Source organism: Leuciscus leuciscus, assembly GCF_965113295.1.
Source record: "Leuciscus leuciscus genome assembly, chromosome: 1".
Classification (NCBI taxonomy): Eukaryota; Metazoa; Chordata; class Actinopteri; order Cypriniformes; family Leuciscidae; genus Leuciscus; species Leuciscus leuciscus.
In genome coordinates, this window is record NC_138725.1 from 67,748,770 (window position 1) to 67,761,269 (window position 12,500).

General features: G+C 41.4%; 2 long non-coding RNA genes across 2 annotated transcripts; both read left to right on the forward strand.

Annotated features, from left to right (window-relative positions):
* LOC309480830 lies at positions 1–3,102 on the forward strand. The gene is made up of 3 exons (XR_014199792.1): positions 1–759; positions 1,701–1,866; positions 2,973–3,102. It is a non-coding gene; the product is annotated as an uncharacterized lncRNA (long non-coding RNA).
* A 4,697-nt stretch (positions 3,103–7,799) lies between these two features.
* Positions 7,800–9,677, forward strand: LOC309512984. The gene is made up of 3 exons (XR_014211238.1): positions 7,800–7,862; positions 8,517–8,560; positions 8,908–9,677. It is a non-coding gene; the product is annotated as an uncharacterized lncRNA (long non-coding RNA).
* Positions 9,678–12,500: the final 2,823 nt, after the last annotated feature.

The following is a 12,500-nucleotide window of genomic DNA, read 5'->3' on the forward strand; positions in this document are numbered from 1 at the left end:
TTTAACAGTAGCACAGGAAATAGGAACAACGTGAATCTGTATTTATTTATCCTAAGAATTTACAAGAAAATGGGAATCACTCACTATTAGAGTACACTTTTTAAATCTTATATCAACATAACACTACATAATTAACATTTTCTGTTGTTCTCCCTGCAGATCCTGTCAAACATCACCCGTCGAACCTATCCGAACCTGATTTTCAAAACCCAAAGGCACTTTTTAAGAGCCAACCTCTATCTCTTCATTATTTTCTATATCTTACATCCTCTCTGTTACTCTCTTTCATCCTCAATCTTTATCTATCTCACAGTCTTTATCTATTGCTCTTTCTTTCCTCCCTGTCTGTCTTTGTCTACTTGTCTGTCTTACCCATCTTTGTCAGTCTGTCTGTTTGTATCTGACTGTCTGTTTGTATCTGACTGTCTGTCTGTATCTGACTGTCTGTCTGTCTGTATCTGACTGTCTGTTTGTATCTGACTGTCTGTCTGTATCTGACTGTCTGTCTGTCTGTATCTGACTGTCTGTATCTGACTGTTTGTTATAATGCCAGGGGGGTCTACAAAAAAGATCTGCCCCTTTTGCCAGGGGATTTTATTTTGCGCTCAAAAGATCTGCTCACATTGTAAAAAGGAGCAGCCTCTGAAGCAGCGCCTCAAGAAGAAGCTTCAGAGGTTTGATGAGAAGCGAGAGGAATGGGTGGTTGGTCGTAAGAAAAACCACAACACTGCATCCATCAAGGATGAAGCCAATATCATGGTACGTACAATTTCATACATGACAGTAAACTGTCCAGATCATCTAGGAAGTACATTCAGTGGTACCATTTGTTATTAAGTGAGCATGCCAGCGCAAGGTCAGAAAGGCATTATTTTTTGCCAATATAGATGAATCTTTTTTTTCCAATGATACTTTGTCCTCCCTGTGTCATCAGAATCAATTTAAAAGTATAATTTAACTATCAACTTTGAAGGCACACGTAATTGTGATTTGTAGTTTTTATTTTAGTGGTAATACCCTTAAGTAATCACATCTTCACCATAATACATCACATACCAAAATGATCTACCAGAGCAAAATTTGAACACACAGCAAATATAATTGAAACTCAGGAATTCTTGAGTTCATAACATATACAGGCATGCATTATGACAGAATTACAGGTGGAATTTAATAATCAAACTTTCTTATCGAGTGGATGAGAAATAACACATGAACTGCATTCATACTGTACTACTCAAAGCACTTTAAAATGTGAATGCGTCAACTGTAAATATGTGCAGCATTCACCCATTTGGTCACGTAATCGCTAAGGTTCTGCCTTTATTTTTACTAAATCTTTAGATTGTCATTGTCCAGTTGCACAATGGTTACATAATCTTATCAATGTAGGTGCAAAACCCGAGCTACTAATGTTACAAAAATAAATATTTATATAAAGTTATATAAAGGGTTCCCTCATGGTGTCAGATTCATCTTTTTACTGTTTTTCTATATAGAGTTGTTTTTTGCTTCTATTGTATGAGCCTTTCCTGTTTGCACATACAGCTAAACTCACCATTAGGTTAAAAATCCTGAATGGCAGTAACCTGGATGCTGTCATTAATAATGTTATATATTTTTTAATTAATATTCTTAGTTATTTTTTATGTTGTTTTTCTATTACTTTAAACAGCAAACACACAATTTTGTCATTGCAGCTTGAGAAACTCCATGCCATTGGCTACAAACCAGTTCTGCTACTAGGAAAGGAGAACAAAAAAAAAGAAATTAAGTGCGAAATATTAACGCCTCGCTGCACACTCTCCACCTTTGCCCAGGACTACCTACAGAAGATAGGTTCATTTTATGAATACCTTTGTGAAGGTGAGATGCATGCACTGTATCTTAAAGTCACAGTTCACAACTTGTGTTGAGTACGCAAAATATTTTATTAATGTTTAAATCTTAAAGGAATGGCTCACCCCTGAAACTTAAATTCAGTCATTCTATTTTTCTGCTGCTGAATGCTTGTATGATCATAGTCTACTCTATGTGACGTCTCTACCAACGCATTTAATGTAGACGCAAATGGGTAGAAAAACATAAAAATTCACACCTGGCAATTGATTATGGGAATTGAAGTAAACTATTTCAAAACAGTAGTTTCCTGCAACTGCAGATGTAGACATGTAGATTCTAAGTGTATTGAGCCCTGTTTGTATTAATAGCATGCAGCACACTGGTCTACAATGGGATTTGGCACCCAGAGTTAAGTGCATTCAAGCATATACTGTCAACTTTAGAATTATGTTTGGTATGTTTTTGTAGGAGACATATTTCATTTCTGTTTTCAGCCCACATACAACCATATTTTTAATGTTTAGGCACTCTGACCACAGCAATTTTTGTAGTGACATACTAATTGAACACATTACATTTGCAAAGACCCGTTTTGGTCACTGGGTCAATGAATCAAATGATAATGAATCTATATATACTCATTGAAACAATATCGAGGACAGTGCTAAAATGTAGATCATTAACGGAAATAGCACAAAGAAAAAGAAAACCATCAAATTTTTGCTGGATACACCACAAACTTACACTGCTACTAACTTTGAGGCATAAAGCCCAAAGTTTTTTAGCGCACGCAGTCTAGTCTTAACTGAATAGTTTGACCCAGACTGTAAACGAACATTATACTTGTCATTTTTTCAATAGATATTATGAGCACTCTGGGTTTTATTTTTCTGACTTAAAGATATATTGTATTGGTTATCGTCATAGAAAATCAATCAGATATATTACAGATATCTAATACATCCAGTAGACTCTCAATAGTTCTCCTTGCCTTCAAATCTGGTTGGAGAAAATTTGGTATATATTATTCAAACACATTTACCTAACAGTTAAAACAGGTACAGATCAAGCTTATGGTTAACCTCTATGTTTTAAATAAGCAAAACACAACACTTGTTTAACTTGCACAGGATGGACCCAGGATTCCAGTGGCAATGAGGATCAGCTGATTACTCTGCAGCTCACACCCTGCGAGGCGAGCCCCACGGAGGGGCAAGTGGAGCAGGCGGAATCCACGGAGGGGCAAGTGGAGCAGGCGGAATCCACGGAGGGGCAAGTGGAGCAGGCGGAATCCACGGAGGGGCAAGGCGGAATCCACGGAGGGGCAAGTGGAGCAGGCGGAATCCACGGAGGGGCAAGGTAATTAGAACAAATTTAAAGAGTTACAGTTTATATTTGTAAAGGCCAAAACCTTAACTTGACTTCAAGTGTTTTTCCCCCATAGAGCTTGATGCAGGTTAGGGCTCTTTTCAACGAAATGAACTCAAACACACCATGCTATAACTTTTTTGCTGCTTGATAAAGTAAAACTCACTAGGTGATGATACACAGGGCAACTTTTTTAGCAATGTTGCTGGGCAATCTTGCCGAGCGATTGTTCCTTGGGCACTTTCACATTGAAAATGGGCAACACATTTCTATCTGGATAATTTAGATGGGTTGTGGGCCCTGTGTCTCATCTGGTTGCCCGTTGACGGCAACATTGCTAAAAAATTTGCCCTGTGTATCATCACCTACAGGGTTCTCATTTTCAATGGATAATCTGCTAGAAAAGTTGATCTGATATTACATAATTAGATAGATGAAAGGTCTATCTGATTCTGTACAAGGGCTGTTGGAAGGAATTTTGTGAGTCTATTATAAATCTAAAAGTAAAATAAGTACTACTAATCAAATGCTGAAATTACTAGGCCAAATTTGATTACTAAAGATATTAGGATAATTTGAATATTCAAAATAATTGGGAATGTCAGTGTCCCATGAACACTTAACTTAACCATTCTCCCACCCCTTGCGTTCCCTGAACAAGTCAGCGCAGGATCAGCGCTTGTTGAAACAAATTAGGATTATCACAAACAGGATGGACATAAACGATAAAATGAAACACGTGGAGTTAATGGAGCAACCTTAATTCAATCGCAATAAGAATGCATGTACTTTACACCTATTAATACATGTACTGCCACACTTGTGCGATGTTGTGATCTTCAAGTATTTTAAATAATAAGTTAAAGATTTATTTGGTATATGAGTAATTTTCTTTCTCCAAACCCACAGCTGTCTTCACAGGGTCAGCCAGGGGCACAGTCGCAAGTCGAAAAAAAAAAAAGTCAGGTATGTAAATAATGTTTGTCCGTCCTTCGGATGAGATGTTAAACTGAGGTCCCTGACTCTCTGTGGTCATTAAAAATCCCAGGGTGTCCTTCGAAAAAGTAGGGTGCGGTGGGGTGTAGGGGTGTAACCCCAGCATCCTGGCCAAATTTGCCCATTGGCCCCTGTCCATCATGGCCTCCTAATCACCCCCATATACTGATTGGCTTCATCACTGTCTCCTCTCCACCAATAAGCTGGTGTGTGGTGAGCGTTCTGGCGCAATATGGCTGCCGTCGCATCATCCAAGTGGATGCTGCACATTGGTGGTGGTTGAGGAGATTCCCCCTTCCATGTAAAGCGCTTTGAGTACCCAGAAAAGCGCTATTGTCACGATTAATGTCTGTGTTCCCCTGTCTCATTCTATGTTTAGCAGGTCCCCGTTATGTTGATTAGTCTTCCCAGGTGTTTTCCATTAGCCACGCCCCCTTGTTATCTTGTTTAGCTTGTCTGTCTGTGTATTTAAGCCCTGTGTCTTGTTTCAGTCTTTGTGAGTTCTTAATGTTGTATGTTGGCTGTTCCTGTATCTCTCTCTGAGTTTATTACCTTTTGAGTTTGTTTAATAAAACCTGCTGCAATTGGATCCTGCTTCTGCATCTGCTTCAGCTGTCATTGTAACAGAAGAACTCACCATTTATGGATCCAGCAGTACGCGTCCTTCAAGATGTTTTGGGATCGGCTCACGGCGATAGTGAAGGAAAGCCACGATCTGTTTGAGTTTACTGAGAAATTTTGTGAGCTAGCTACAAACTGTGATCTGAGTGATGAAACTTTAAAAACAGGTTATATAATCGGATGCGTCGATCCTCGACCACTCCCCGATCTCTTGGGGCTGGACTGGAGAGAAGCAGTTGCCATCTGCTGGGAGAGTTTTACTCCCAAGTATGCTCTACATTCATCCAGCCCAGCCAAACCTGCTCACACTGTCAGCCCAGGCAAACCCACATTACCACTCCCTGCTGAGCACCGTATCTGTTTCGGACCAGTGGCTGAGATCACATGGCCCAGAGCACGAAAACTTATTTCTAACAGTGCTGATCTGGTGTCTAAAGTGTTTGACCCCGCTTGGATAGCCGTCCGGGGAGCTCGCAGGTCTGCTCCACGTTCCACCAAAACCACCGAACCAGTCATTTGCCCAGTCGAGCCAGAGCTTCACGTCAGTCCTGCCGAGCCAGAGCTTCACGTCAGTCCTGCCGAGCCAGAGCTTCACGTCAGTCCTGCCGAGCCAGAGCTTCACGTCAGTCCTGCCGAGCCAGAGCTTCACGTCAGTCCTGCCGAGCCAGAGCTTCACGTCAGTCCTGCCGAGCCTGAGCTTCACGTCAGTCCTGCCGAGCCTGAGCTTCACGTCAGTCCTGCCGTGCCAGAGCTTCACGTCAGTCCTGCCGAGCCAGAGCTTCACGTCAGTCCTGCCGAGCCAGAGCTTCACGTCAGTCCTGCCGAGCCAGAGCTTCACGTCAGTCCTGCCGAGCCAGAGCTTCACGTCAGTCCTGCCGAGCCAGAGCTTCACGTCAGTCCTGCCGAGCCAGAGCTTCACGTCAGTCCTGCCGAGCCTGAGCTTCACGTCAGTCCTGCCGAGCCAGAGCTTCACGTCAGTCCTGCCGAGCCTGAGCTTCACGTCAGTCCTGCCGAGCCTGAGCTTCACGTCAGTCCTGCCGAGCCAGAGCTTCACGTCAGTCCTGCCGAGCCAGAGCTTCACATCACGCCCGCCGAGCCAGTGTCTCTGGACAAGATGGCTGTCGACGCCGAGCCAGAGTCTGTGATGGTCCTGCCCAGCTCAGAGCCCTCTTCGCCGCTGGCCCTGCCCAGCTCAGAGCCCTCTTCGCCGCTGGTCCTGCCCAGCTCAAAGCCCTCTTCATCGCTGGTCCTGCCCAGCTCAAAGCCCTCTTCATCGCTGGTCCTGCCCAGCTCAAAGCCCTCTTCATCACTGGTCCTGTCCAGTCCTGACCTGCCCTCGTCGCTGGCCTCGTCCAGTCCTGACCCGCCTTGGCCGCCCGAAGGGTCCTCTCCGCCGTGGCCACCCGAAGGGTCCTCTCCGTCGTGGCCACCCGAAGGGTCCTCTCCGTCGTGGCCACCCAAAGGGTCCTCTCCGTCGTGGCCACCCGAAGGGTCCTCACCGCCATGGACACCCGAAGGGTTTTCTCCGCCTTGGCCACCCGAAGGGTCCTCTCCGCCGTGGTCACCAGCTCAGCCTGCTTCACCATGGCCACCTCCTCAGCCTGCTTCACCATGGCCACCTCCTCAGCCTGCTTCACCATGGCCACCTCCTCAGCCTGCTTCACCATGGCCGCCTGAAGGGTCGTCTCCGCCCTGGCCGCCAGATGGCCTGTCGTCTCCGCCCTGGCCGCCTGAAGGGTCGTCTCCGCCCTGGCCGCCTGAATGGTCATCTTCGCCTGCACTGCCTGCTCCGCCCTGGTCGCCTGCACTGCCTGCTCCGCCCTGGTCGCCTGCACAGCCTGATCCGCCCTGGTCGCCTGCACAGCCTGATCCGCCCTGGTCGCCTGCACAGCCTGATCCGCCCTGGTCGCCTGCACAGCCTGATCCGCCCTGGTCGCCTGCACAGCCTGATCCGCCCTGGTCGCCTGCACAGCCTGATCCGCCTTGGCCTCCCGTCTTGCCGCAGTCTCCAGGTCCTCTTCCACTCCACGGGCCTGGCCCTCCATCCCACCCCCGGGTCCGCCTCCGCTCCACCACCCTCCTGAACTATTGTTTTGTTTTGTTTTGATGGGCGTCGGGAGCCGCCCATAGAGGGGGGGCTATGTCACGATTAATGTCTGTGTTCCCCTGTCTCATTCTATGTTTAGCAGGTCCCCGTTATGTTGATTAGTCTTCCCAGGTGTTTTCCATTAGCCACGCCCCCTTGTTATCTTGTTTAGCTTGTCTGTCTGTGTATTTAAGCCCTGTGTCTTGTTTCAGTCTTTGTGAGTTCTTAATGTTGTATGTTGGCTGTTCCTGTATCTCTCTCTGAGTTTATTACCTTTTGAGTTTGTTTAATAAAACCTGCTGCAATTGGATCCTGCTTCTGCATCTGCTTCAGCTGTCATTGTAACAGCTATATAAATGTGATGAAGTATTATTATTATTATTATTATTAGGGTAATTATTGGTGGTTCTGATAACTGTTACCATAGCTTGGTAACTATGAAACTCATTAGTCAAGCAGATTCTCTAATATGTAAATTAATTACTTAAATAGAATTTAAAGGGGACCTATTATGTTCATTTCCAGTTCTATATTTTTATTCTGATACTCCACTAGAGTAGCTTTGCATGATCCTAAAAAAGTCCTTATTTATCTCAAACTGGTCCTTTATGCAGACCCTGTCTGAAACAGGTCATTTTAGATGGAGTATTCTAAAAGCCTACTATGATTACTATTTTCCAATGAGCCTGCATGTGATGTAAAATCTGGAGCCAAATTAAACAGCGTGTTTGCACACACATTAACTGAGAGGATGGTCTTTTCTCATATTTCAGGGGTGTCTAGACACACCAGGGACACATATTTATGTTGAAAAGACATTACAAAGTGCATTTTGTTTAATTATTGTAAATGTGTTTTTGTTTTTTTCTGAGTGGATATAACTGGACTGTAATCTTATATCCCACAGGGGGACCAAGGCATATGCCTGAAAGGAAAAGGCCACAAAAGAGTAAGTGCATGTAAATGCAATGATTCATACTTTGTTAAACATTGCAACTTAACCCCTGTTAATTCGCTTTAGATATTACTGCGCCAAGTCGAAGTGCTTACAAGCACTTGCTATGGTATTCCGCCATACAAAATAGTTATCCATTTTACACGCTTACACGTCCTAGGTCGAGTTACACTTCGCGAGTAACTGTATTTAAATAGGGAAAACGTGGAGTTCTCTGCTTGGCCCATATTAAATGAACTGGGCTAACAAAGTTTCGCCGTAAGACAGAGGGATTTAGTGCACGCACTGAGACGAGAGAGGTATGTATCAACTCGTCTTAGTTAAGGGAATAACATAGTTTAATATGAAAAAACGGTAGAGTATCCCTTTAAGAGAAAGAGTGAGAAAGGTTAGACAGTCATAAAGGAACTGCAGAGTGTAGGCCGTATGCAGAGTGTAATATAGGATCTAGAAACTTCCTTGTGAGTTGGCAAATACATATTATACATACCATAATTGTTAGGTAGATACTTTTTATGTGTTCAGTCTTTTTGAATTACAGTTTATGAGGAAGTGTCTTCTGAAAATCAATGAAACTCAATGCCTATAATCAGACATAATAGCCTTATGCTAAGAATGGATTTTATTTTTTGTCTTTTCTTACATTAGGGCAAAGCAGAAATGCTGGTTGACTGGGAGCCCTGTCCAGTATGGTATGTATTATTCTGTTCTTCTGCTTTATGAATTAATGCATTCATTATTTATTTACTTAAACTTTTTTTTTTTTGCTACAATTTTTTTATTAATCTGTTCTGTTTCAGATTAAACAAGCCTTTTAAACAAGTGTAAAGCACACATCATTACCGAACATGTCTTTTATAAGTATAACAGTTTCATTTTCCATCTATGAAGGACCACCACCATTAATGCATGCATGAAGGTGGTGGTCCTTCATAGACGGAAAATGAAACTTATACTTATAAAAGACATGTTCGGTAATGTTTTAAGTTTATTGGAAACCTCAACCAGTAACAGAAAAAAAAATCCCTTCTGTTTTTAGTGGTGAGCAGTGGGCCCATTCCTGGCAGCCAAAGGATTCACTCCAAAATAATGAAAATAAATAAAATGTATATTTAGAACTCCATTTTGGTTTCAGCCTATTTATTAAATTGTTTCTGTGCTGCATTTGAAGTCATATCTCATCTTTCTGTAGTAGTGAAAAGGGGAACATCTCCAAGAATATGACCTGGAGTTTAATCTCGAAAGGGAATGTACTAGAAATGTACTTAATCCAACTGAATTTTCTTTTTCAGATGTTATTCAAAAGCATGTTTCATATTTCATGATTATAAATTGCACTGTTATTTTATTACAGTTGACGTGTAATTTGATTTCATGTTCTGTTTTCTGTGCTTTTCAAGTTCACTTAACCTCACAGTCCACTGTTAAGAAATACAACCTTATGGCTTGTTTGACATGAAGCTAAAATATGAAGTTCAACAAATAAGACTGTCCTTCTTTATACTCGCACATTATATCATATCTTTTACATTGTCTCTCTCACTCTCTTCTACTCCAAACTCATCAGCTGACTGGGTGTTTTATGTCTTAAACCAAATGTATTATCATCTCAACCCTCTTGAGCCAATCGTGTCATACAGTAGGTCCCTCCACTGTGGTCATCAGGAGAAGAGCTCCACATTCATCTAGATCTCAGCATTGCTACTCACCCCTTCACCACCACCACCAGTGTCGGCTCCATGTAGGGGATATCCCTTTTCATTTCATGCTTTTCTCTTAAAAGAATGATGTCTTGATGTGGTCCAATTGCCAAAGACTATATAGTTTCAATTTGTTATGCACCTTGTCAATAAATTTGTTTGATCATTCTTTAAGCCTCTAGTGAGTAATTAAGCAATAAATAAGCATTTGGCATATTTTCACTTATATTTTTGTGAAAGAACACAAATACACTACAATAACACTTGCAAAAGATCATTTTTGTTTTTACTTTTCCATACATCAATTTAATTCAAAACAATATGAGGATGAAGTGGTTGAGACAAAAGAAACAGACTACATTGAGCATATTTATATGTGAAATTTGTTTAACTTTACAAGTGGATTCTTTTTTGATTAAAATTTAGGTTAGCATATATAATTTAATCAGGGCTCTCAAGTTTTATAAAAAAAAAATGGAGTGAGGTTACATTTGTTAGGGGAGGAGCCACTCACATATTTGAAACAGTGGCCCCAAGTTTTTGCTTGCAGTTCAATTTTATCTATTGTTCTTGACCAGCACAAACAAATTATAGCAATTGGTAAATCTGATAAACAGACTAATTCATCCAAATAAAATAAATGATTTTATCTTCTAGAACTGAACAGTTTTTGTCACTAGTTAAAAAGCCAAATATTGATTTATTGAGAAGGTCTTGATCTGGAGAGTAGCCTATTTCACACATTTTGGAATTCTTTAATATTAGGATATTGTTTGTATACTTATTGCATCTAATTCTGACATATTTATAAGTGGCAGTTTATTACATTCATCAGTTGGTAAAACAAACATTTGCAGGCCATAATTAAATAAATAAACATAATGTTAAATAAAACTTTTTTTTTTTTTAAGTCGCTCTTTGAAGGGTAGCATAACTCCCGCCGACAATCTTGAATTCATGTCTACTGTAGCCTACCAGCTAAAACCACAGATTTGAAGTCTTGGCGATTTTTTTTTATTTTTTATCCTAATCATATATAAATATAACATAATGTATGTTTCGGCTGTATAATGTATGTTTCTTAATATAGAATAGTAAAGACACATTTTTATAACATTATTCCTGGTCGGGAAACCAGAAGAACTACAAGTATGGTGACTGATTTGTACACTTTGTAAGAAGTTCAATGGCGCGTCTCTCGTGGGAATTGTAGTTTATACAGTTTTTTTCCCAACTGCTTACACACAAAATCTTTTTTATGTCACACGATTTTTTGAAACCTCTCACTCAAAGTGCAAAACTTCACACCACATCTCCAAAAACAATAAACTATTTCTAAGCCTTTGACTCAGTTTTCAATTGCATAAAACACTTTTTTTCAAAACACTAGGCTACACACAATTTTGTGTGTGCAGTTTTGGGAAAGTTTTGAAAAAAGGTGACATAGTTTTGAAAATGTGTGCAAGCAGTTGGAAAAAAAATGTAAATAGTGTACATTGGAGACGGCCCTGATGGTTGTTCTACAACTACAATAATAGTCAAATATACTCAATGACCTGATAGCCTCGCGATTTTTTTCATCTTGATCATTTAAATATAGTATAATGTATGTTTCAACTGTAGGAGATTGTTGATATATACACTCACCTAAAGGATTATTAGGAACACCATACTAATACTGTGTTTGACCCCCCTTTCGCCTTCAGAACTGCCTTAATTCTACGTGGCATTGATTCAACAAGGTGCTGAAAGCATTCTTTAGAAATGTTGGCCCATATTGATAGGATAGCATCTTGCAGTTGATGGAGATTTGTGGGATGCACATCCAGGGCACGAAGCTCCCGTTTCACCACATCCCAAAGATGCTCTATTGGGTTGAGATCTGGTGACTGTGGGGGCCATTTTAGTACAGTGAACTCATTGTCATGTTCAAGAAACCAATTTGAAATGATTCGAGCTTTGTGACATGGTGCATTATCCTGCTGGAAGTAGCCATCAGAGGATGGGTACATGGTGGTCATAAAGGGATGGACATGGTCAGAAACAATGCTCAGGTAGGCCGTGGCATTTAAACGATGCCCAATTGCCACTAAGGGGCCTAAAGTGTGCCAAGAAAAAATCCCATTACACACCATTACACCACCACCACCAGCCTGCACAGTGGTAACAAGGCATGATGGATCCATGTTCTCATTCTGTTTACGCCAAATTCTGACTCTACCATCTGAATGTCTCACCATTCTTTGTAAACCCTAGTAATGGTTGTGCGTGAAAATCCCAGTAACTGAGCAGATTGTGAAATACTCAGACCGGCCCGTCTGGCACCAACAACCATGCCACGCTCAAAATTGCTTAAATCACCTTTCTTTCCCATATTCTGACATTCAGTTTGGAGTTCAGGAGATTGTCTTGACCAGGACCACACCCCTAAATGCATTGAAGCAACTGCCATGTGATTGGTTGATTAGATAATTGCATTAATGAGAAATTGAACAGGTGTTCCTAATAATCCTTTAGGTGAGTGTATAGTAAAGCTACAATTTTATAACCCTAAAACTGACCCTACTCTGGAAACTGGAAGAACTTCAAGTATGGACGCTGATTTGAACGCTTAGTAACAAGTTCAATGGCACGTCTCTACAGGGGGGAGCGTGCCTATGTTCCCACAGCCCTATGTTCCCAGAGCCCCAAGTGCCCACAGCTCTTTGTTCCCACAGAGGGTTAGGGTTACCCTAACCCTAAACCTAACCCTAACTAGCTGTAGCAGTGTAGAATAGCTGTAGTGTAGACTAGCTGTAGTAGTATAGACTAGCTGTTGAAATTATAGGGAAATGTATGAACACAATACTCAGTTTTGAAAATGTCCTAATGTGGGATGTTGTGGAAATTCTTTTCTCAACTTTTATCAATAATTGTAAGACAGTAGGATATC